General features: G+C 38.5%; 1 long non-coding RNA gene across 2 annotated transcripts; it reads left to right on the top strand.

The window, feature by feature from the left end:
- Positions 1 to 1236: 1236 nt before the first annotated feature.
- Positions 1237 to 3760, top strand: LOC110910782. Of its 2 annotated transcripts, XR_002576463.2 has the most exons (4): positions 1237 to 1379; positions 2252 to 2343; positions 3198 to 3354; positions 3509 to 3760. It is a non-coding gene; the product is annotated as an uncharacterized LOC110910782 (long non-coding RNA). The 2 variants fall into 2 exon arrangements; XR_004882622.1 differs by having other exon boundaries at positions 3198 to 3760.
- The last annotated feature ends 21834 nt before the right edge of the window (positions 3761 to 25594 follow it).

Here is a 25594-nt window from a genome sequence, read left to right on the forward strand (position 1 = left end):
GGATAAATGGGTCATACGGGTCAGATGGCGATTTCCATTTGAACTCGTTAGTTAACGTTTTGATATGTTAAGTCTTGTACTCATAGGTGACCTTGATGAATGGACATGCAATGTCACTAATCAGAAAGGAATGATCTTCGTAAGGTATGGGTAACAAATCAATGGAATCTACTTCCGTCAGGTATGTATAAAAAGGGTTGTAGCTTTAATAGGAGGTTATGACTCGACTAGAGATGGATGTGTCATAATCGAATACATATATTCAAAACTGTAATGCAAAATGTGGGTTGAATTTCAAAATGTCCGTAATGATTGTCGGGTGGTACTGAACTTGAATGCTCGTAACTGTGGAAATTCTGATAGAATATATGAGACGGCGAGTATCGTTAAGAAATGCTAACCTTGATGCTCGACTTGTTGGCCATGTTCATTTGAACAAGACCTTGTAGAAAAGATACGCATGGCATAATTAACAATCCATGGAAATAATGCTTAGTCTTCATGATAAGTACGGATAAGTAAGTTTGAGAAGGGTGATTTTGGTTGTAATAATAAGTCTTTGAATGATTATAGTATGCGTATGATAATATATCGACCCTTCCTAAGAGCTTAAAGGTAATCAGAAGTAATGACAGTAATGGAATGTTTAGGATGGCTCATAGTGAACAAAATGAAAGATAGCATATGATGTACGAGTAGTATAAAATAAATCGATTTATTTCGATTAGCAAATATATGAATGTAATATGCTTATATAGGAAGTTAGAAACAAGCCGCAGACTTAGGTTTGTACGATTAATAATTGTATACAATTGGAATAAATTCGATGAATGAAACGCTAGTGATGATATGTGCTAAGAGCTAGTATTATAAAGTAAAAGACACTAATAAGAGCTCTGGAGCAGAATCTAACATAAGTATTGTGGATGAACAACTTGAAAGGGGTAAGAGTAGAATTGGTTTGGTTTGAATGTGAAAGGATTCGGGGACGAAACCTCTTTTAAGGGGGGTTGACTTGTAACACCCCAGAACCGAATTATTAATTTGCTAGTTTGTTATCATGTTTAACAAAATGAGGTATAATAACTAGCTTAGTAAACCTAGTTAAATGCCTAGCAAATTAAGTAAAGGAATGAAACTTGTGGCAACTATGATGGGTGATAAACTTGAGGGACTAGGATTGCCAAATTTGAAACTGAAATTAATTAAAACAAAATTAAATCACACACACACAAGGTGTGTGTTGCGATCGTACAGGAGAAGGGAGCAAGGGGGTGTGAACCCTAAACCTCAAGAAATCATCAAATTAAAAGGGAAATTGAAGGCTAGTTGACTGCATGAACTAAGAATGGTGATCACCTAAGTATTTCCTACATCAAGTAAGTCGACTTTTGCAATTTGGTGATGTTTGTTTTAGTGGGTTTAGTGTAATTCGTGAATGTAATGCTAAATCTAGTATGAATGATGGTTGCTATGGCTGTGTAGACATCAAGATATGTTAAATTTTGAATATGAACATGGATTAGGCAAAACCCACTTGCATGTCAAGGAATGGCTAGAAATTTTGAGATTTCTACATGTTAATTTGGTTGTTTTTGATGATCTTGTTATGAATAATTGATGTCACAACCATATGTTCATAGTTAGGATGAAATATTGTTATGAACTTGATTGATTGTTAATAAGTTATGTGAAGAATTAGTAGGAATCACGCTTTAAAAGCTTGTACATAATGTGTTACAAATGCGAAACCCGCCAAGTGTTCGATGAAATGCCTAAGAGATCAAATTTGTGAAATTGTATGAAAGTTGTGGGTAAGTATTTATAGAAAGTGTTTATGGTTTAGTCGTTAGCAAAATAATATGTTAAGTGTGCTTAAGGTGGAGTCCATATGAGAATTCGGATTGAATGTATGGTTTGGTAAAATTATACATTTGGAACTTGCACCTTATGCTTCAATGGTGTGATGCTTGCCATGTATTTGATGCGCTAGATTTATGGTAATTAAAAGTGAATGTGTACGAATGTGAGATGAATAGCTTATTGGTAAGTGATAATGTTGGAGTTATGTCGTGTACGTATCTATGATAATAAATTTGACTAAGTAAATGTTGAACAATGTGGTTGTCAGTTCATGTTTTATGCGTGATAAAGTTTGACTATTAAAAGTCTATATAGCTAAGAGTTGCAAATGGATGTGATATGAATGATCATGCGTGCTAACTATGAAATGGGTATAATGACTTGAAAGGATAGGAACCCCAAATTGACATGGACTCAAGTATGGAAGGCTAACAGATCAAGAGGAAATGAGGAAGTTATGCACAAACTTGGACGCACGAGGTAAGTGATTCCCGTAATCACTTCTTAGTTTGTTTAAGTAATATAATGTTCAATTATTAAGTTCATATGAAGTTGAGGTCAAATCAATAGATTATTTTGATAAATGCATGAACGGGTCGAATAATTCGTAGATGAATAATAAGCCGGACCCGTATAAGTTATGAAATTCTTTAACTCGGATGTTGGATTTCAAGTTCACATGATAGAATATTAATTTACAACCATGTAGGAAGAAACGTGACGCAAAACGGATGAAAAATGAGAGAGTTATGTCCGTTTCGGTAAGAATTAATGGCTAGGAAAAGTGCAGAGCTGACACGGCCGGGTGGTGAGCTGACACGGCCGGGTGAAGGTTCTGTCAAAAATATTATTTATGTGATTTATGCATCGTTGGCTTCGGTATATTATCCGTGGACTACGGTGGGCCTCCCAAATATGATTTTGAGTGTTCCCTTGACGATTATAAGTTGTAAACCCAAGTCTAAGGCTCATGTAATTTATATAAAAGTATGATAGATGTATGTAATGAAGTTGGACATGTATTACATGTAAATGGTATACAAGAATGCGTACGGAACACGTAGGTGTAAATACATGATTGTAGGTATGATTAAATGTATATTAGGTATGTAGATGTGTATGATTGTAAGTATGTGTGTGTGCAAGTATGTGCGAATGCATGACTTGGATGCATTTAAGAATTAACGTTACTAACAATGCCCTTGAGTTTGGGATGTAAGATAATTAGATGCATTTAAATGGTTGGCGTCCTTTTTACGAAGATGTAGTACTTGAATATGCTGAGATTATGGGTTTGCTAACCAAGTTATCATTGAGTATGTTTGAAAGTGCAGGTTTATGAATGTCGGACTTTCGAAGTGTTGATATAGTAATGAAACGGATGAATGTTCAAAGGATAATCAGGTTGAAGTAACTTATGTGGTTAGGATATGCTATGGACGTTTTAGTTTATACAATATTTTGTGCTTGGTCGTCATCATCTACTAACGGGTGAGTTGTATGAAAATATATGTCATACCCATTTAATTGGGTAATCGAATGCGTAAGAGAAATGAAAGTACATACACGAATGGAACTAAAATGATGGTTTTATAAGCAAATAAGTATATTGACTAACTTTTTAAAGCTTTGTTGTTGAATGTAGGTAAATCCTCAATTTAGGCGACTTGGAGAATCGGAGCGAGCTCGTGTTCATGTTATGTCATACCAAACGCTTCCGCTAGCTTGTTCAAATGTTTTTGGTCCAAAATTTTTTGTATTGGTTTTTAGTAGTATCTTGTTGAGCGAATTGTAGAATTATATCTAGTTTGATTATGAATAAAACAGGGGTATGCTCGTTTTACGGACGGGTCATGCCCAAATTTTGTTAAAATTAATGCATATGTTATTGATATCATCGTTTTAAATTGCGAAAAGTTGGACACTCTTAAGAAATTTTTATATTTCTAGTGTCCCTTAGTCGTCTTTTATTAGACGTAAACGCGGACGTTACATATTTATATTGGATGCAACAAGCAATACTAAACGAAACTCTATCACTCAAGTCCCTACTACTTAATACCGATTAGTCGCCGGGGCCAGGTGAACGGGTTATTAGTTGATAGCGCCATTTAGGTCTCACCATCCTCACACCGTGCCCACGTATGGGATCGGGAGTAAACTAATAGACTCTGGCAAACCATCAATGATGATAGAACGTTGACAAATGGGGCACTACGGAAACGTACGGTCGCATAGTATTCGGTATTATAAACCAGTTTAGTAGCTTACTTAAGGGGTAGCTCCCCTTGGCATGGTATAAATAAGTGAATTAACTGTTGAAACAAGTTTTTGGAATTAAAAACTGGACAAACTCGTGAACTCGCCAACATTATGTTGATACGCTACTGCATGCTTTGCAAGTACCCAGTGACTCAGGAGCTTACAGCTTGGGGATGTGTAGTGGTCGTCTTAACCCGTGTTTTGGGTTCTATAATAAACTTAAACTACGAACTTTGTTTGAACTGTGTTGCCTATGCTTCCGCTACTTACTTAAACTAATATTTGAATTTAAAACTTTTGAACTTTAATTATGGTAACTACTAACCCTTATGGTTGGTGAACATTATTGCTATCATTAATTGAATGCTCAGTATAATTGGTGGCTGGATCCTGGTCAGTCGCACGCCTCGCGGTAGTACTCTGCACGTGGATTTGAGGGTGTGACAGATTGGTATCAGAGCCATTGGTTATAGTGAACTCGGTTTTAAAAAGAAAGTCTTTTTGAGAAAAACCAGACTATACCCGTGACTCGTGACGACACTACACTCGAAGTGCAAGACTCGATGTATGAGACCTCCTGGCTCGGACTTATGTTTACTTGCTTGTTTGTTTTATGTTTATGCTCTGCTATATGTACTAGTGTGCCTAGTTAGATGTATACACCTCCCTTTTCTATCTCATTCTCGCTACATTACGACATCGCACTCATATTGTGTTTTCTGGTTATGAAGACAATGAGTGGACGCGGATGAGGAAATGTTAACATGACTCAGGCTCAGTTCACTAACCTGATCAACACGGTGGCTGCAGCTTTCGCAACTCACCCTGGAGGTAAACTCGTTATTTTAGGATGTTTAGATCCTACCCCCGCATCATCTTTTCACCCCTAAACCTATTCGCTTCGCTTCTCACAACAGGTCAGCATGCGCTTGCGCAACCACGTGTTTGTACTTTCAAAACCTTCATGGATTGCAAGCCTCTCCCTTTCAATGGCACTGAGGGTGCCATAGGCCTTCTACACTGGATTGAGAAGGCCCAAGCTGTCTTTGCTGTCTACGAGTGTCCCCCTGCTAATTGGGTGAAGTTTGCTACTGGAGAAGCTAGGAATTATCCCAACGTCGTAGCGGGTAAGTTCCTACTTGATGATCGTTACGTTACTGTATTGTTTGATTCTGGAGCCGATGCTAGCTATGTATCCCTACGTATTAGTAAGAAGCTTAAGCGTATGCCTACGATATTAAGTTCTAAGCATACCGTCGAGTTAGCAAATGGTAGAAACATCAAGGCCTCACACGTGATAAGTAACTGCAAACTAGTGTTGTCTGGTCAGACCTTTAGCATCGATCTTTTCCCTATCGTTCTTGGAAGCTTCGACGTCGTCATTGGTATGGATTGGTTATCCAAACATCGGGCTGAAATTCTCTGTCAAGAGAAAATGGTTCGTATTCCCCGTCGTTCTGGCAAACCCCTCATCGTCCAAGGTGACAAATGCGGAGAAGTCACGGGTATCATCTCATTCTTAAAGGCCCAGAAGTGTTTACGAAAGGGGCACACCGCTATCTTAGCACTTGTCACCGATACACAAGAAAAGGAAAAGAGGATCGAAGATTTTCCAGTCGTACGCGACTACCCCGAAGTATTTCCTGAAGAATTACCTGGACTCCCTCCTCACTGTCAGGTCGAACTTTCTACACAACTGCAAGAACTTTTGGATAAAGGATTTATCCGTCCTAGTTTGTCGCCCTGGGGAGCACCAGTGCTCTTTGTCAAGAAGAAGGATGGCACATTCCGTATGTGCATCGACTATCGTGAGCTGAACAAGGTTACCATCAAGAACTGCTACCCACTCCCACGCATCGACGATCTATTCGATCAGTTGCAAGGATCGAGCTACTACTATAAGATCGATTTGCGATCAGGCTATCATCAGCTAAGAGTCCGCGATGAAGACATCTCCAAAACCGCATTAAGAACTCGTTATGGTCATTACGAGTTTCTTGTCATGCCCTTTGGGATAACCAATGCGCCTGCGATTTTTATGGATCTCATGAACCGAGTGTGCAAACCCTACCTCGACAAGTTTGTGATTGTGTTTATCGACGACATCCTGATCTACTCAAAGAGCCGAGAAGAGCATGAACAACACCTACGTCTAATTCTCGAACTCCTTCGCAATGAGCAACTGTACGCCAAGTTCTCGAAATGTGACTTCTAGCTTCGAGAAGTCCATTTCCTTGGGCACGTGGTCAATAAGGACGGAATTCACGTCGACCTAGCTAAGATCGATTCTATAAAGAATTGGCCTACACCTAAGACTCCGACCAAAGTTTGCCAATTCTTGGGATTAGCATGATACTATCGTAGATTCATCAAGGGATTTTCGAAGATTGCTCAACCCCTCACGCCTCTAACCCAGAAGGGTATCGCTTACAAATGGAATGATCCTCAGGAGTCTGCTTTTCAGAAGCTAAAGGATAACCTCTGTAGTGCTCCTATTCTCTCGTTACCTGACGGTACCGAAGACTTTGTGGTGTACTGCGACGCGTCTTTTCATGGGCTCGGTTGCGTGTTGATGCAACGCGAGAAAGTTATCGCTTACGCTTCTCGACAACTCAAGATTCACGAGAGGAACTACACAACGCACGACTTGGAACTCGAAGCGGTCGTTTTTGCACTAAAGATTTGGAGGCATTACTTGTACGGTACCAAGTGCACAATTTACACCGATCACAAGAGTCTCCAGCATATTTTGGAACAGAAGGAGTTGAACATGAGGCAACGAAGATGGGTAGAACTCCTTAACGACTACGAATGCATGATCAAGTATCATCCAGGCAAGGCCAATGTGGTGGCTGACACCCTCAGCAGGAAGGAAACCAAACCTTGGCGTTTCGTGCTTTACAGCTCAATATTCACTCGAACCTCCCTAGTCAAATTCGCAATGCTCAGGATGAAGCACTAAAGGCAAAAAACCTCACAAATGAATCCCTACGGGGTATGGAGAAACGGTTGGAACTCAACGACGATGGTATTCGTTACGTTGCAGGTCGCATTTGGATTCCATCTTATGGAAATCTCTAAGAACTTGTGATGGACGAAGCGCACAAGTCACGCTACTCAATAAATCCTGGTGCTGATAAAATGTATCACGATCTCAAGATTCTGTATTGGTGGCCTAGCATGAAAGTTCTCATCACTAAGTACGTTAGCAAATGTTTAATCTATGCCAGGGTCAAGGCCGAATACCAGAAGCCGTCGGGCTTGTTGCAACAACCAGAACTGCCAACATGTGCCGCAACCCCCGTTCCCATATACAAAAACAGGAACGGACGGCCGCGGCCAGTTTTCGGTGGTATCTTGTTTTTGTCTAATTTGGCAGCGGAATTTACATCAGGACCGTAGTTAGGAAATATTTTTTTTTTGGGTAAAGGGTTACCCCGGTGATTCTATATATTCACAACCAAAGAAACACAAGTAGTGTAGAGAGTCAGTTAGGAAATATTTTATCAGAGTAAAATACCAAACTTTCATAACATTAAACACATGGGTAAAACCCAAGTTTTCAGTACACACTTTTCCATAGGAATGAATCCTATTTTTATTTAATAAAAACATCTATCCATTTTAGGTAACTTTATTGCCACTTTTCCAAGCCTTCAGTGATGTCCAGCTGGCTTCTATTTTGCTTTCACATTTTGTTACCTGAAACGCGTTTTAAAAACATTTTGTCAGTGGGAAATACTGGTGAGTGAATCCCAGTTCAATCAAGTTTAAATAAAAATCATTGTACAGTACTGAGGGCGGTCTCGCAATTACATTTGTTTACAAGTCATACCAATTACCACCCACGGTACTGTCAGACCCGACTTGTGGAATGTTACCACTCCAGTAACAAATTTTTTATACAAAAGCCCAACATACCGACGATAATCGTATCCTTACAAATACTCAATAACTGCTTAATATATAATTAATTAAGTGAGGTTTTGTAAAACAATTTGCGAAAAGGAGATTACTCACAAAATGGTTTACACAAAAAGAGGATTACTCACATTGCTGTCTTAGATTATCCTTTAGGGTTTCCTGGTGACAATCTATAAATTACACAAATGCACGCTGTTAGTATAATAACCCATTTTAACATTAGTAATACCCTCCCCGAGAGGACATTCCAACGATTACCTCGGGCAGAACAACGACAGCCGTTACAGAACCCTAGATCAATCGGGCAGAGTATCTAATACGTATCCAGGGGTTATGATACTTACAACAGAGCAGAACCTCGCTATTTAGGGGGTATTAGACCCGAGTATAATGCCTACAATGTGAAATTTAAGAGGGAAAGAAAGATTTGGGACGAAACAGACTGAAGGCCCGAGTACCCATTATATAGGGGCTGATCTTGAGTTTCTCGCGGCCCGCATAAGAGAAGCTTGCGATGCAGACCAGAAAATATAGTGCTGTCGTAAGTTGTACTCTGTGCACCAGAAATTGTATTAGGGTTTTGAAAAGGGATTGATTTGGGGAAGAAGATGGTTTTGTTATGATATATAATATTTTTTTCTTTTTTATGTATTTTTAAAGAATAGAGTGAAAAGACAATTTTACCCTCATGTGCATTGCACATGACCAGATTTGACAGAAAAATCTAACTGGGTTAGGGCTAAAGGACAAAACGTGTATGATTTGAAAACATAAAGGACAAAACTCGTCAATTTTAAACATAAAGGACAGCGTCTGCAAATGGGTATAAAGATAAAGGACAATCCTTGCAATTCACTCTAGGTTTAATTACACATATCTTGATATACCCATATTAATATTGACACGTGTTTTACATCGACTGATAACCATGATGAGCTATCGGTTCAATTCGCTGTGGTATTGATACTTGGTATAACGTTTTCAATAAAGCTTATATCACCGGATCGAAAACACCTAAACCAAACCGTATCGAAACCAAAAACCACAAAAAATAAATATCGATACCAATACATGTGTTGTTTGACCAGTATCAGTTCAGTCGGTACTAGGCCTGTAAACGAACCGAACGTTCATGAACTGTTCATGAAGTTGTAACATCTGCTGTTTTCTGCTTTATGGCAGGAAGTGATGGTGAAGATGTTGTTTTTGGTGGTGATAAGGCAGTGATAGTGGTGTGTGTTGAAGTGGTATGTGTTAAAGGGAGAGCAGTTGTTGTAACAACTGAGGTATCAGCAGATGTTGGTACAACAGAGGTTGCAACAGCTGTTTGGGTGGAGGTTTGATGTTGGTGGCTTTTGGATGGTGGTTTTGGAGTATGCTTTGGAAAACTGGATGGTGTGGATTTAGGTTTCCTTACTTTTCTAGTAAGATTTCTTTTTGGAACAGGATTTTGATCATCCTTTTCACCAGAACAACCCTGCTCATTCAGCTTCATGAAAGCTCTCTTCTCCTCATTCCACCTTGATAAATCCTTTGCCGCTCTATCCCTCTTTACACTTATGATACTATCATCAAGTGCATTCTGGGTCACATCAACCTTCTTGCTTCCATCTGGCAAGGGAATTTCTCTGAGCATTGCATCTTTTTCTGTATCAAGATAGAGCCCATTATCAATCCCTTTCTTTATCCACTCCTTAATTTTCTCCCCCTTTTTGGCATTATCTGAGGGGATTTCATCAATGAAGAGAACTATCGGAGGAGCAGTGCCAGTGGTTGTCAACAGATGGGCCTTGAGAGCCTTAATGTCATCCTTTGTATCTTTGTACCTAGACTCCATTGCATTTTTGAGCTCTTGAACATGTTTTTCATGCTGTTGCTCAGCCATCTGGTGTTGTTGGCGGAGAAATGGTTGAAAAAGATTCCAGAGCTCATTTGTAACATCTGCTGGTGGTGGAGCAGGTGCTTGAGGTGGAACAGCAGTGGATTGTACCATTTGAACTGTCAACAACTGATGCAGCATGTCTTTGATTTCTGCAACAGTGGTATCCAGTTTTTCAACTCTGTCTGTCAATTCCTGGTACTTTAAACCATCACCCAATTTAATGGGATCATCTGATTTCCCACTAGCAGTGGTTTTATCAGAAGTTGAGGTAGGGAGTGTACTCCAAACATCAACAACTAATGCCCCTTTGTCTTGGTACTGGGGTCTTCTTCCTTCAACACTTGATAATCTTTTAATGGAACTAGTGGTTAATACAAACTCACTAGCAGATAACAGAGGTGTTATGGAAGGAATTGCCTCCAAGGAAGTCTTATTGATGTAACCACTGTCCAAGTGTAAACCTGTAGGTTCAACACTTGTAGTAGCTGCTTCACTTGGATTACCACCAAGAGTTACTTGTAACTCAAGGGGTGTAACCTCCTCAGGTTGTGTTGGTGGGTTAGCAAAGATTGATGGCCCAGTCTTTTGTTGAGGTATATTCTCATGGACAGGTGATTGAGAAGGACTGGTTTGTGCCAGGTTCAGATCAATTGCATCCAACAGTAGTTTGGTGTTTGGGGGAATTGCGGATGTAAAGGTAGGTTTAGAAAGTGAAATTGCCCCGGGTATTGGGCTGTGGAGAATGGAAACGAGTGCTTCCAGAGCCTCATGATGTGGTGACCATGTTTGTACAAACTGCTATGAGGAAGTAGCAGCAGTGGTTTGTTGTGACTTTTGTGCTGTCACAGGCAGTTGCTCTGGTATCTCATCCTCCAGAGTTGCCTTTTTGATAGGTTTGGGGGGGTTTTTTATTTTTCTTTTTCGGTGGTTTTTTGGTGATTTTAGGTGTGGGTTTCAAGGCAGTTGTTTGGCTATCTTGATCACCTTGAGCAGTGGGCTCAGCAGCAGATACCTGAGGAGCAGTGTTTGCTGCTAAAATCTGCTCAGGCACCTCTGCTTGTGTTTTGCAAGGCGTTGACATTCTTGTAAATGTTTCAGACGTTAAGCTTTTTATTTGAAAAAAGTCACCTTGATTTATTACAGCAATATCATTCTTACTGAATTTTTTCTCAAAATAATAACTTAAAAATCGTGGAAACAGTAAGAATGATTTCGTTTCAACATTTTTAGCCAAATCATTGAAGATTACCTTGGAATAGTTAAAATTTTCTCCTTGTAAAATAGCATATTCCAAATTTTGAATCTTCAGTGGTATTTCATTAAAAGAAGTGGTTTTATTTGAAACACACATGAGGAGGATATGGAATAAAAATCTTGTTGCAGGAGGGAAGAAGCCTTTTTCTAAGGTATCCCTCTTCATCATTGTGTCTGCATACCCTCGCTCAATGAAGTCAATTTTTAACTCGTTTTTAGGGAAAGAATCTGTACCTTCCTGATCAGCAAGTTGAAAAACCTCAGATATGGATTGCGGTGTTATTCAGACTGTTTCTTCTGCAGAGTAGAGTTAATGGCTATGACATCTTCTCCTTGTTTTTCAAGGGTACAATTTTTCCAAAACTCTCTCTGAGTTTGCAGGTAAATGGGTGCATCAACGGTTAACAAAGTTTTATACTTTGATGCGTTGATAATATCGAGGATGGAGTCAAATGTATCGATGGTGCCTGGTTTTGTGAGAAGACCCAGTAGATTATGAGACGGTTTGTGTGGGATTTCGGTGGAGGTAGCCTTTTGAGAGGCCCCTTTGGAAGATTTTGCGGATGATTTCGATTTTGTCATTTTGAAGATGAGAATCGAAGATGAGAATGTGGAGAGATTTGATGGAATGGATTGGAAACTGCTTTGAGAAGAGAATTTTTAAGAATTCAATTCGATAGTGAAACCCTGTTTGGGTTTTGAAAGGGGGTTTTATTGATGAAAAGTGAATGCTGACGTGGCAGCGATTACAAAAGGTCTGACCACTAAGTACTGTCCGCATGCCATCCCCTGGTGAAGTGAAGGACAGTATTTTTGAACAGTACAATTTGTGAAAACAACTGGTGAAGACAGTTGTTGTAATGGTAATGGAGGACATTGGATGCTTTTCACTATCAGTAGATAGCTCAGCAGTGGATACAACACTGATTTTGACCATCAGTGGTTATCAAGGAAAACGAGAGCAGGGGATGACTTTCAGCAGTGGACAGACTTTTGAAGTAGCACAGACTTTTGAACCCATCAGTGGTTATGGCAGACTTTTAGGATTTTAATGAAAAATTCATTTTTAGCTATTTTTAAGGATGGAATTTTGATTTTCTGAAAACATTTTAATGCTTTTATTCATAGAAAAACAGGATTTCGCCTGTTATTTCATGTTTAGCATGCCAATCCTAGAGATCAAGCTTTCAAAGGTGGATGTGTCTAATGCTTTGGTTAGCACATCTGCCACCTGATCCTTAGTTGGAACATGATACAGAGAAATCACACCTTTTTCATAGCAATCCCTCACAAAGTGATGTCTGATGTCGATGTGTTTGGTGGTTGAATGGGAAACTGGATTTTTGATGATATTTTCTGCTGCCTGGCTGTCCAACATAAGTGGTGTCTTCAAGGCAGTGATACCAAAATCCAGGCACTGATTAATCAACTTTATTGGTGATTAAACCTTACTCTGTTTTTTCAACACAACAAATAAACTATCAGTATCAACAATTTCGAGCTGAACTATTTACATCAAAATGATTGTTAAATCAAATTTGACTGTCCAAGCTCTGATACCAATTGTTAGGATCTTAGTTTGGATTGATTGTGATTTGTGTTTGAATTTAGATGAACAAATGAAAGAGTAGTGCAGCGGAATTTAAATGGAAGCAAACTTTTCACAATCAAACAGAAGAAATGCTTTCAATCATACATTTTCACCACTGAATCAAATGATTAAATTTAGTTTTAAACTCTGATTACAATGTATGATATGCAAACTCCCCCTCAGCCCGAGCTTAGTGTTTGTCCGTGCAGAAAGAAGATGGTGAAAGAGCTAAACAGAACAGTACAGAGTACTGTTCTATTTATAGGCACTTGCAAACCACTGAGCATCTAAGCTGACGTCACCATGAAAGTGACATCTAACCTCCTAACAAACTCTAACCTCTGATCTATACAAACACTGTTATGCTAACTACTGATATTACATTTCAATACATAAAGCAAATATAAACTGCTGTTGTATCCTTCCACTGCTGTGAACCCAACAGTACTTGTTATGATCAGCAGTGCTTGAACCAAAGCAGTAGATTGAGCAGCAAAGCTTTTAGTTCTTCAATCCGACTTTGTCTTGAGCAGTAGTTGTAGGTCAGCAGTTTGCATGATCAGCAGATAGAAGGTCAGCAGATGTTGAAACCACTTTCAAGGGGAGAGACTTGCAATCAAACATCTGTTTATTCTGGATCCACTGCTCTGATCCAGTTTTGGCTTTTATTATCTGTTCATCTGGTAGGGTTCAATCCCAACAAACTTCCCTGTCTGGCGGTAGCCCTGGCAATTCTTCTGGAAATACATCTGAAAACTGAGACACTACTGGAATGTCTTTTAGTTCTTTTCCTTTAGTGTTAGTGATTATAGAAATCAAATACACTATAGATCATTTTCTTATACAACTTGCAGTTTTCATCACAGAGATGAATTTAGTAGATCTAGATGCTTTATCTCCTTTAATTGTGATCTTTTCACCTCTTGGTGAATTTAATTGAACTGACTTTTGATCACATAAAATATTAGCTTTATTGGTTGTTAACCAATCCATTCCTAATACAATGTCAAATCCTGCCAGATTCATTAGGTAAAGGTTTGCGATAAATTTTTGATTTAAAATTTCTATTCTTGCCCCATACAAGATTTCAGAAATCCTAATGGTTTCTCCATTTGCTGTCTCTACTAGACATTCTTGTGGTAGTTTTGTTAATGATTGATTTAGAAGTTTGCAAAACGAAGTATTGATAAAACTTTGGTTTGCACCAGAGTCAAATAATACTTTAGAAAAAATATCATTAACTAAAAACGTACCAGCTATGACGTCCAGAATCATCTTGGCTTCATCTACAGTTAGAACAAATGCTTTAGCATTTTTAGTGTTCTTATTGTTCGCAGCTGAAGCCAATTTCAGACAATTTGGCTTGATGTGACCTTTTTCTCCACAGTTGAAACTCAGTCCACTACTAGATTTTCTCTTGCAATCTTCTTCCTTGTGTCCTGGTGCCTTGCAGAAATTGCAGTGAGTGGAGCATCTTCCTGAATGCTTCTTTCTGCAGGCTTTGCAGTATGGTGCAGAGGTACAACCTATGTTCCTACGGTTGGAATTTCCAGAACGGAATTCTTGAGTAAGTCTTTGGGTTAGGTTTCTCCTCTGGTCTTCTTCTCTAGTACGGATTAATTCAGCTGTCAAGGTATTTGCTAGTTCTACAGCTTCTTCTATGGTTTGGGGCCTAGCTACCTTCACTACATGTCTAATTTCTCGAATTAATCCCCAGATGTATCGGGAGATTAATACCGGTTCAGGTGATGCAAGGGTTGGTACTATTCTAGCATATTCAAAGAATGTAGTAGTATAACCCTTACTATCTACCCCGATCATCCTAAGGTTCAGAAACTTATTTGCTATCTGTTCCTTTTCATTGGGAGGGCAGAATTTCCTTTCTACCATATTTTTAAATTCCTCCCATTCCATGTTGTATACCCTATCACTTCCTCTTGACTCGAGGATAGTGTTCCACTATTCTAAGGCTGAGTTCTTAAACAAATTAGAGGCAAACATTATTTTGTCTTCTTCAGCACACTTGCTTATTTTTAAAACAGCCTCAGTATTTTATATCCAGCGTAAAGCTGCAATGGGTCCTTCATTGCCCGAGAGTTCTATTGGTTTGCAGGACCAGAATTTTTTATAAGAACAACCATAGGGCATGGTTCTTCTTCTTTTGGGAATGGGCACTTGAAGTACGGGTCCATTGTTTACGCTGTGTTCCGGTTCAGTTGGTCGCTTGCTGCTATGCTTACTTTTATTATCAGCTTCTCTAACAGTTTGGATAATAAATGGCATTGCATATATGATTCCTTGTGCCACTATGTGTTGAATGGCACTATTATCCACTTGATTTACATTGTTATTGTTGTTTGGATTCTCATTATTCAGATTATCGTTATTCGGGTGGTTATCATTCTAGTTTTCGTTGTTCGGGTTTTCCTGGTTCACTTCGTTGTCCATCTGAATTTTAAACATTTACCACAAATTAATATCACAAAATAATATTTGAATATAGCCAATCACATGTCACACACTTTGGTCAAAAGAGTCGATCATTGCGACTTTACTCTATTCATATAATATGCATCTATTACACACCAGTACTGGAATTAAAATTACAATACCGACTGAAATTTAAAGCTACACTACTAGTAATAGGCATCTGTAGTTTTTTTTATACACATACACAAATATTTTATTATTATATTATTAATATATTATTACTACCATTTTTACCATCCCATTCATGGATATGGATTCATCCAGAAATCCATATTGCGCTCGTCGTACTTCCAAACGAGTCACTCTCCCACCTGTCTCATCCTTTCACTATTTTCTAAAATTTCCTCACCAAACGTCCTAAGTTCTTGTACGTTTTCTGCACTCATTGGGGGTGCAGGTTCTAGGACTGGGTTCGGAATATGGGGTGCGGGTTCCTAGTATGGAGGTGTAGGGGCCTGGTATGGGTACGGATTTTCTAGAATTTCCCTAATGAATACATCATTATCGAAATTGGGATCTTGATGATCTAACCCTGGGTAGGCTCCTAGGTTTTGTATGGGCATGTCTCCGTGTATCGGGTAACGTTGCATATAGTCCCTGTTGTCGTCCCACCATGGGTCGTAATTTGGGTATAAGGGATTTGGTGCGGGTACCATAGGTATTTCCTCTAGATTAAAATCATGCATTTCTACTTGATTTTCAGGGTTTTCTATCTCCATTGGTTGGTCAGGAATTGGTGGTTGTGGTTGGGGTGCTAACATTTGCTCTAGGTTAGGGTCAGCTGCAGTGGTTGCTAATATGTGGATATTGGCTATACCCCTAATAAGTATATCCTGGGCATAAGCATCGGTTTCTCTTTTGGCTGCGGCTAGTGCTCTCTGGTCTTGTAACTTTTTCATACGCTTTCTACGCTCGTGTGCTCCCCTACTGAACCATCCCCTCTTTTTCTGAGGAAATGGCTCTTCAGATTGAGCCTTAAATACGAATATTCCTTCTTCCGTATCAGCAGAGTACCTCGAGAGGGCAGGCTGAGAAGAGGCACCTTCGCTTCTAGGCGAACCAGACAATTGACGGTACGCGTCAGATGGTCCTTGGCCACTCATACTGTAAACTAACAAATAGTTAAATAACAAATAACAAGAAAATACAATTATGCACGTATTTCCGTAATTTATTTCCTAACACTTTGAATTTTGGTGTCAGCAGAACACTTCTGTGGCTGAATCAGTGGCTTAGCTCTGATACCACCTTCTGTCGCAACCCCCGTTCCCCTATACAAAAAAAAGGAACGGACGGCCGCGGCCAGTTTTCGGTGGTATCTTGTTTTTGTCTAATTTGGCAGCGGAATTTACATCAGGACCGTAGTTAGGAAATATTTTATCAGAGTAAAATACCACACTTTCATAACATTAAACACATGGGTAAAACCCAAGTTTCAGTACACACTTTTCCATAGGAATGAATCCTATTTTTATTTAATAAAAAATCTATCCATTTTAGGTAACTTTATTGCCACTTTTCCAAGCCTTCAATGCTGTCCAGCAGGCTTCTATTTGGCTTTCACATTTTGTTACCTGAAACGCGTTTATAAACATTTTGTCAGTGGGAAATACTGGTGAGTGAATCCCAGCTCAATCAAGTTTTAATAAAAACCATTGTACAGTACTGAGGGTGATCTCGCAATTACCTTTGTTTCCAAGTCATACCAATTACCACCCACGGTACTGTCAGACCCGACTTGTGGAACGTTGCCCCTCCAGTAACAAATTTTGTATACAAAAGCCCAACATACCGATGATAATTGTATCCTTAAAAATACTCAATAACTGCTTAATATATAATTAATTAAGTGAGGTTTTGTAAAACAATTTGCGAAAAGGAGATTACTCACAAAAAGGTTTACACAAAAAGAGGATTACTCACATTGCTGTCTTAGATTATCCTTTAGGGTTTCCTAGTGACAATCTATAAATTACACAAATGCACGCGTGTTAGTATAATAACCCATTTTAGCATTAGTAATACCCTCCCCGAGGCGGCATTCCAACGACTACGTCGGGCAGAACCACGACAGCCGTTACAAAACCCTAGATCAATCGGGCAGAGTATCTAATACGTATCCAAGGGTTATGATACTTACAACAAAGCAGAACCTCGCTATTTAGGGGGTATTAGACCCGAGTATAATGCCTACAATGTGAAATTTAAGAGAGAAAGAAAGATTTGGGACGAAACTGACTGAAGGCCCGAGCTCCCATTATATAGGGGCTGATCTTGAGTTTCTCGCGGCCCGCGTAAGAGTAGCCAAGGGGCTACGCGGCCCACGTCAACGCTGGTCAACAGCGTAGCTGATCCATGTCAGCTAGTAGGTTCAACACGAGTCGGACCCGTGTCAGCACAGGGTTTTGCCGCGTTCTTGATCTCTAGCGGCCCGCATAAGACGTAGCCATGGGCTACGCGGCCCGCGACAAAACCCAAAAATTGATTTTTAATTTCTTTTAATAATATTTAAGGTATTCGAGTTCCGTTTTCACGTATGGGGTGTTTTTAGGGACATATTGGGATACTTTAAATATTTTTAGGATGTCGGAAAATATTACGAGGGTGTCGGTTAAAGGTTGTTATAACATGGAAATGGGAGCAGATTTCTATGGATTTTGTTACGGGCTTACCTAGATCCCAAAGCGGGAACGATTGGGTCATCGTCGACCGCCTAACCAAGTCGGCACACTTCCTCGCGATCAAGGAAACAGATAAGTATTCGAAACTCGTTGTCATCTACTTGAAGGAAATAGTTGCTAGGCATGGAGTGCCAATCTCTATCATATCTGATCGTGACCCACGCTTTACATCTGAATTATGGCAAGCTATGCATAGATCTTATGGCTCACGTCTGGATATGAGCATTGTGTACCACCCGCAGACCGATGGTCAAACGGAACGTACCATCCAAACGCTTAAAGACATGTTGAGAGCATGTGTTATTGATTTTGGAAACGGGTGGGAACGACACTTACCGTTTTCCCGAGCAACCTTCTTGTAATGGCATTATGTGTACGTATGTTTTAAATGGAAGTTCGTGAATTATCTTGTTGAGCTATGTGATCCTTGTATGTGTGTGTTATGTATATATATGGATATGTGTATATATGTGAGCCGAGACCCCAAGGACACGACTCGAGACCACTCGGTCTTGAGTGACCCACATCAGTTGGGCCGCAACCCTTTAGCCCATTCGAAAACCCATTAGGGTGCACCGACTTGGGGCTAGTATATAACCCATGTTGATAACCAACCTTTCCACTTTTGGCAACCATCATTTGCATCAATTTCCCCAAACATTCTCTCACTCCCTCACTCTCTCTAGCTTTCTCTCTCAAGAAACCATTAAACATCATCACACCCTACATTCTTGAGGCCGATTTGGAAGGAAAAGACTTGTAGGGTCCTTGTTTGTTAATGACGCATGCTTGGATGAACATGACCTTCTATGTGAAAAGTGTGAATCTTTGTAGGATAATATGTTGGTGAGATGTTTTGAATGGTAAAGGAATGATAGTTTGGGATTGATTATGACTATCCGATTTATGCTAGATATTATGGAACAAATATTTTGTTTGATGATGGCTTACAAGATTGCCTTGGTATCTAAATTATGTGTTATGATTCTTGTTCACAGAATGCATGAGTATGTGTAGGATGAACATGTTGATTGAATATGAAAACCCTAAGGAAGAACAGTTTGAATATTCATATGAATGTTTGGAAATGCTTTGTTTGATCCGTTTTGTTTAGGAATTAGACAAGGGAACATGTTTGTGCATTTTGATTGGATAGTACATAAAATCATGATATTGCAATTCTATTGGATAGTACAAATGCTGGCAGGTGTTCTAGAAGGATTCTGTCATCAGCTGTGCAAGTCGAGACCCCCGGTCTCGACTCGAGACCATCTAAGTGACAACTCGAGACCACAGTGATTGCGACTCGAGACCATGAATCAACAACTCGAGATCAACAGTCAAGCTTCAGGGACTCGAGACGGGCATGTTCTCGAGTCGAGACCCCCCTGATCTGTACTCGAGATGGGACTCGAGACCTACATGATTTTGAGTTAGACATTCACTATTCGAGACCTGCTGGTTGCGACTCGAGACCTCGTGCTTTCGAGTCGAGACTACCTGGTCTGGACTGGGCTGTCTACCTTAGTTATTGGGCCACAATGTGTATGGACATGATTGGGCTGCGTGATAAACTGGACTACGTGCTAGCTGCTGTTTAACCATTTAAATGATAGAACCGGTCCACTAACTTAATGGATGTTTGTATGTTATGCAAGCTATGTGTTAGATACGTGTAGGATCTACATGACTTATTTGTACCCGAGCTTGACCCATACTGGTAACCATGTTAGGACGTGGTGACCAGCGTGCTTAACCACTAATCTGCCGAGCAACCCAAGGTGAGTTCACAACTTTTAAAGCATGTGTTCCTGGTGGTTGGGAAACGGAACTCAAAACAACGCCATCCCCTTGTAAGGGATATAAACCTACTTTTCTCCCCTTATGCGGGACCCTTAGTTAATTACTATTTTTATTGGATGCAACAAGCAATACTAAACGAAACTCTACCACTCAAGTCCCAACTACTTAATACCGATTAGTCGCCAGGGCCAAACGAACGGGTTATTAGTTGATAGCGCTATTTAGGTCTCACCAGCCTCACACCGTGCCCGCATATGGGATCAGGAGTGAACTAATAGACTCTGGCAAACCGTCAATGATGATAGAAGGTTGACAAACGGGGCACTCTACGGAAACGTACGGCCGCATAGTATTTGGTATTGTAAACCAGTTTAGTAGCGTACTTAAGGGGTAGCTCCCCTTGGCATGGTATAAATGAGTGAATTAACTGTTGAGACAAGTTTTTGGAATTAATAACTGGACAAACTCGTGAACTCGCCAACATTATGTTGATACCCTACTGCATGCATTGCAGGTACCCAGTGACTCAGGAGCTTGCAGCTTGGGGATGTGTAGTGGTCGTCTTAACCCGTGTGTTGGGTTCTATAATAAACTTAAACTATGAACTTTGTTTGAACTGTGTTGCCTATTCTTCCGCTACTTACTTAAACTACTATTTGAATTTAAAACTTTTGAACTTTAATTATGGTAACTACTAACCCTTATGGTTGGTGAACATTATTGCTACCATTAATTGAATGCTCAGTATAATTGGTGGTTGGATCCTGGTTAGTCGCACGCCTCGCGGTAGTACTCCGCACGTGGATTTGAGGGTGTGACAGATCGGATCAGGTACAAGAGAAAAATCCCATACGTAGTATACGCAACATTCAAGGATTGACAATTGTAATTGGCAGGAAGCGTAATTTAATCTTTTCTCAAGTGAACTAGTTTCTATCTTGAATTTCAAATGACTATAAATTTTTTTATACGTTAATATATAAAAAAAGCATGGTATCAACGACCATTTCATTTTTTTAATTCCAGCAGACTATTGGCAGAGTTTTCTTAAAAAATTTTCAAAATTTTGAATACCCAGTATTTAACTATGTGATTTTGAATACCCATTCACACATTCAACATAAACCATTACGTGATTACACATTCAGCAATAAGAAGTTGATTGTTTATGTTTTAATACGTTATTAAATCTCCAATATACAGCATTATATGGTTAGGGGGAGGTTCATTTGAGAAGAAAATTAAATTGAGAAGAAAAACAACAAAGGGTACAATTGTAAAACATTAAATAGTTTTTCTCTCATCTCATTTTTTATTATTTTTTACTAATTAATTAGTCATAAAGACTATCATCCTCCACACAAAATTTTTTGCTTAGACACATCAAAATTTATCCTATACGTTTTTAAAATTTATCCTACACATACTGAAATTTATCCTACACAACTCGTAATTCATCCTACACACCTCATAATTTATCCTATACTTTAAAATATTTTTTTTTCTTCTTTGAAAAAATATAATTTTTTGAAAATATGTTACAATTTTAATTTAGTTAGCTATTAAAAAGGAAGACTAACAATTAATGATCTATCTAATATTACCAATATACCCTTACACCCATATTAAATACAAATATTAAATGAAGTAAAAAGGAAGCATTCTTATTGGTTGAAGATTGTTCTTTTTTATTCTTACAAAAAATTTCTTCTCATTTGAACCCTCCACTATATGGTTATTATAGGTTGATTTGGCTAATATTTTATACACAGTTTTTCCTTAGTATGTGATTAAACCTGAAATATTATATATTCCTTATGAAATATTATGTATTACATGTTTTGTTTTTATGTAATTATGTAATAAATCAGTGGGGTTTCACAGAAATATTATAATGAAATTACGTATTCACGAAATGGGTATTCAAAATCACGTAGTCACGTAATAATACATAGTAAGTTGTTGTTACGTAATTACGTAATCACTTAGTGGGGTTTCACATAAAATAATATAATGAAATCATGTAATGGGTATTCAAAATGTAGTCACATACTGTATACTCAAAATCACTTAATCATGTATGGGTATTCAAAAGACTACAATTTTTTTTAACAAAACTATAACAATAGTCTGCTCAAATTAAAGAGAATGAAATGCTCGTTATTACGGTGTAATTTCTTAAAAAATATTAACGTATGAAAAATTATAGTCGTTTGAAAATCAAGGAAGGAAGAAGTTCAAGTAAGAAATTGCCACTGATTTATTTGTAATCATTGATCTTGGAAGATCAAGGGTTATACTTCTCCCATATCCTTCACATGTGTATTGTATGCGAACTCTTCTCTTGTAATATACATGATTTATGGGGGAATGACCCAATCAAGCCACTACACAAACATGACATAAAACTAATTAATTACCGTTGGATTCAGTTGGCTATTTAGTATTGCGATGTAAGTTGTTGCCAGTTTACCAATCACTCTTATGTAATTTTCTTTGTTTATGAAAGAATAGTAAAAAAGAGTAGACCTCACTTTTCGTCCATGTGGTTTGCTGATTTTAACACTTTCGGTCCCATAGTTTAAATTTGCATTTACCATCCAATAGTTTGCAAATTCTAACACTTCTCGTCCACCACTTTAATGACCATCCATTTCTCATTTCGTTTGTGTGGAAAAGATAATAATGACTTAACTTTGTATTACATTATTATTATTGTTGTTGTTATTATTATTATTATAGTTATTGTTATTAATATTTTTATTATTTACACACATACTTTAGCGTATCACCGCCACATCACTGTTTCCACCATTGCCCCCACCATGTCGACCTTTACCACCCAATCACACCATCACACAACCCGCAACCACCATTCACCGCATCTGACTCCGTCACACCACTACTTGATCCATACAACGTCAACCCTACCACCATCGCCACTACCTCCGATTAACCACCACTAGTCACCGCCACTCCACTAGCATCATCGAACACCCACTACAACCAACAACAAACCACCAACCTAGATCCACTCTGTCACAACCATACAACATCGAAAACAATCCCCACCATCATTAACCATTCACGTTCCATCATCCCAAAGAATTAAAAAAAAAAGAGTAGAAGAAATACGAATGAGTGGCGGCGATGATGGGGTAGCCGGAGATCTAAACTCGATTCGTTCAGCGGCGATGAATGAAAACCCTATATTTGCAACTCGATTTCGTTCTGAACCACCTCTACTGCCACCTGCAACCCTCGATTTCCTTTTGATCCATAGATCTAAACTCGATTTTGGTGCGATTGGGGTTGTGATTACTACGATTTTGGTGGCTTCTACTATTAGTTGTTGATGCTAGTGGTGGCGGTTGTTGTGGTGGTGGCTATGCTGGTGGCATGGCAGTAAAAATCCTGACTAGCCTTTGATTAGTCACCAATTAAACGCTAGTCTCAGGTGCATTGTGTAATATTTATCGAATTGGTCAATTAATCAGTAGGCAGTTAACAGTAGTTAAATCCAGTCCTAAATGGCCAAAACTTGGTGGTAATCTTGCGATTTTGGTAAAATTTAAGTCTGATTCTTGATCAAAACCTACAAATTCTGACAATTAATCCCATCTACATGAAATATTGATCCAATTAGGTGTTAATGCATGTCTACTTAAAAAAACAAATGAAAAATATGTGTATATACATATAAAGCTAAAAATACATATAAGATCCAATTTGATTAATGGTCAATCCCTAATAATCCTAATTAATGCTAGTAAGTACCTCATTGGCCTATTAGAGTCTAGCGATTCTTACAACCTTGACTGGTGGTAGCTTGATTTAATGGTTGTGTGTATGTGTGTGTAAATAATAATAATGATAAAATAATTAAAAAATAAAGTCTTGTAATAAAAATTTAAGGCTAGGGGTATTATTGCTTTTTTCACACAAACTTAACAGAGAAGTGGATGATTGTTAAAGTAGTGGACTAGAATTGTTAGAATTTGCAAACTATTGGATGATAACTGTAATTTTAAACTATTAGATTAAAAGTGTAAAAACCAGCAAAAACAAAAAGGATGAAAAGTAAGGTTAAAAGAATTATGATTAGTTATTTTTAGAGAAGACGCCCTTTATAAGTTCAACGCATTTGCTACCCGTGTACGACTATGTTACATGTTTAAAACATATAATTTTTTGGGGAGAATAGTAAATAACGGATGATTTAACAAGTGTGTAATCATTTTCAAATCAAATTATTTCGGTGGTTCTCCTGAATAATTCTATCGGATACAGCTCAGAATTAAGAACAAAACTTAGTATTTGTGTGTTGTGAGAATTTGTATGAACTAGATAAAAACTATGACCAAAAAAAACTAATTACGAATTTCAGGATTCGGGATAGGTAATTAGCATTAGATGGTTATCATATTCGTTTGAATAAAAAATACCAAATTGTAAAACAAAATTTGGCATTTTTATAAAGCAAATTTATCCAGCTCGACCACAGCCAGAGACTCTGCCTCTTGGACGACGTCAGGGGCTGCTGCCCCTTGGACTCCCCGCTAAGGGGGCGTTGCCTCCTTGGAACCCACTTTGATTATAGGTTCCGCCCAAACACTTTGAATTATAACAACTCAAACAAGTATGCACTACCGCACCTCTTAACTTGCCTAATGTCTATTACAATTCACTTTGGCCACTAAGTGAATCCCAATTACACTAAAATATCTAACATAAACGTGTTGGTTTTTCAGCCTGTTATTTTCCTCGCTTTGATAAATGTATTACGGTGGTCGTGTTCTTGCTACATGGTCTTTCAACTTGTAAATCTAACACAGTTAGCACCCTTCGTCATTATCCTCTTAAGGCCATGTGTAGTGGTAGAGCCCCATAGTCGGGGGTTATGTGACAACTCACAAGTGACAATTGTGTAAGAAAGGAGGGTTGTGGGACTTTATATAACTTGAGCGTGTAGCGGGGTTATATATGTATGAGGCTTATACATATGCATGTATATATATGTGTATGAGTGGGGAAGGAAGGGTCACGCCGTTCTATACATCGCGGGAAGGCAAAAAACTTACCTCACAACGCCGTCCGTAACGGTGTAGCCGGGAGCTATGGGGCGCCATGACGGGTTCCGGCGGTATATACCGCCCACTACGGAGGAGCTAAAAACTACTGGTTCTATCATATTTGCATTGTTCATATATTTTTAATTGACGTTATAAAGATCACATGCTACTTTATGATGGTCAAGAAGATGTGGCACTATATACGCAATAAACGACTAATAAAACTGAAATTTATGTCGTCAACTATTTCCCAATCGATACCACAAATTGATAGTGGAGAATTTGTTTCCTAGCTGATCACAAGTCCTACATAAGCTTGTGGAATTGCATTCATTCACTTGAACATATTTTGGACGAAAATTCGGTAAATTTAGTGATTATAATAAACAAGTTCACGTTAACCCGCGCGTTGCGGCGGGTTATTGATTATGATTTAGGAATGACTCTTGCATTAGTATATGAAATACAAAAATTCTGTAAGTTTTTGCAAAACATTTTTTTCCGATTTGCCTAACATCTAACTGACAACACCACATTGATGCATTTAAGTTAAGAACTTAGTTTTCATTTTGACCTGCACCAAAAATGTTACCATTCATTTTGTCACAATGAACAATGTAATAATATTGTTTTGTAGATGTATAAAAATTATATTAGTTGATTAAAACATAAAGTATTGGATTTAGGAAGTCAATAATAGTTAGGGTTAATGTAAATGAGGTAGAATCTCAATTTTTTCGAAGAACACCAAGAAACTTTAGTTTTTTTTTTT

Source organism: Helianthus annuus, chromosome 15 (assembly GCF_002127325.2).
Source record: "Helianthus annuus cultivar XRQ/B chromosome 15, HanXRQr2.0-SUNRISE, whole genome shotgun sequence".
In the NCBI taxonomy this organism is placed as follows: Eukaryota; Viridiplantae; Streptophyta; class Magnoliopsida; order Asterales; family Asteraceae; genus Helianthus; species Helianthus annuus.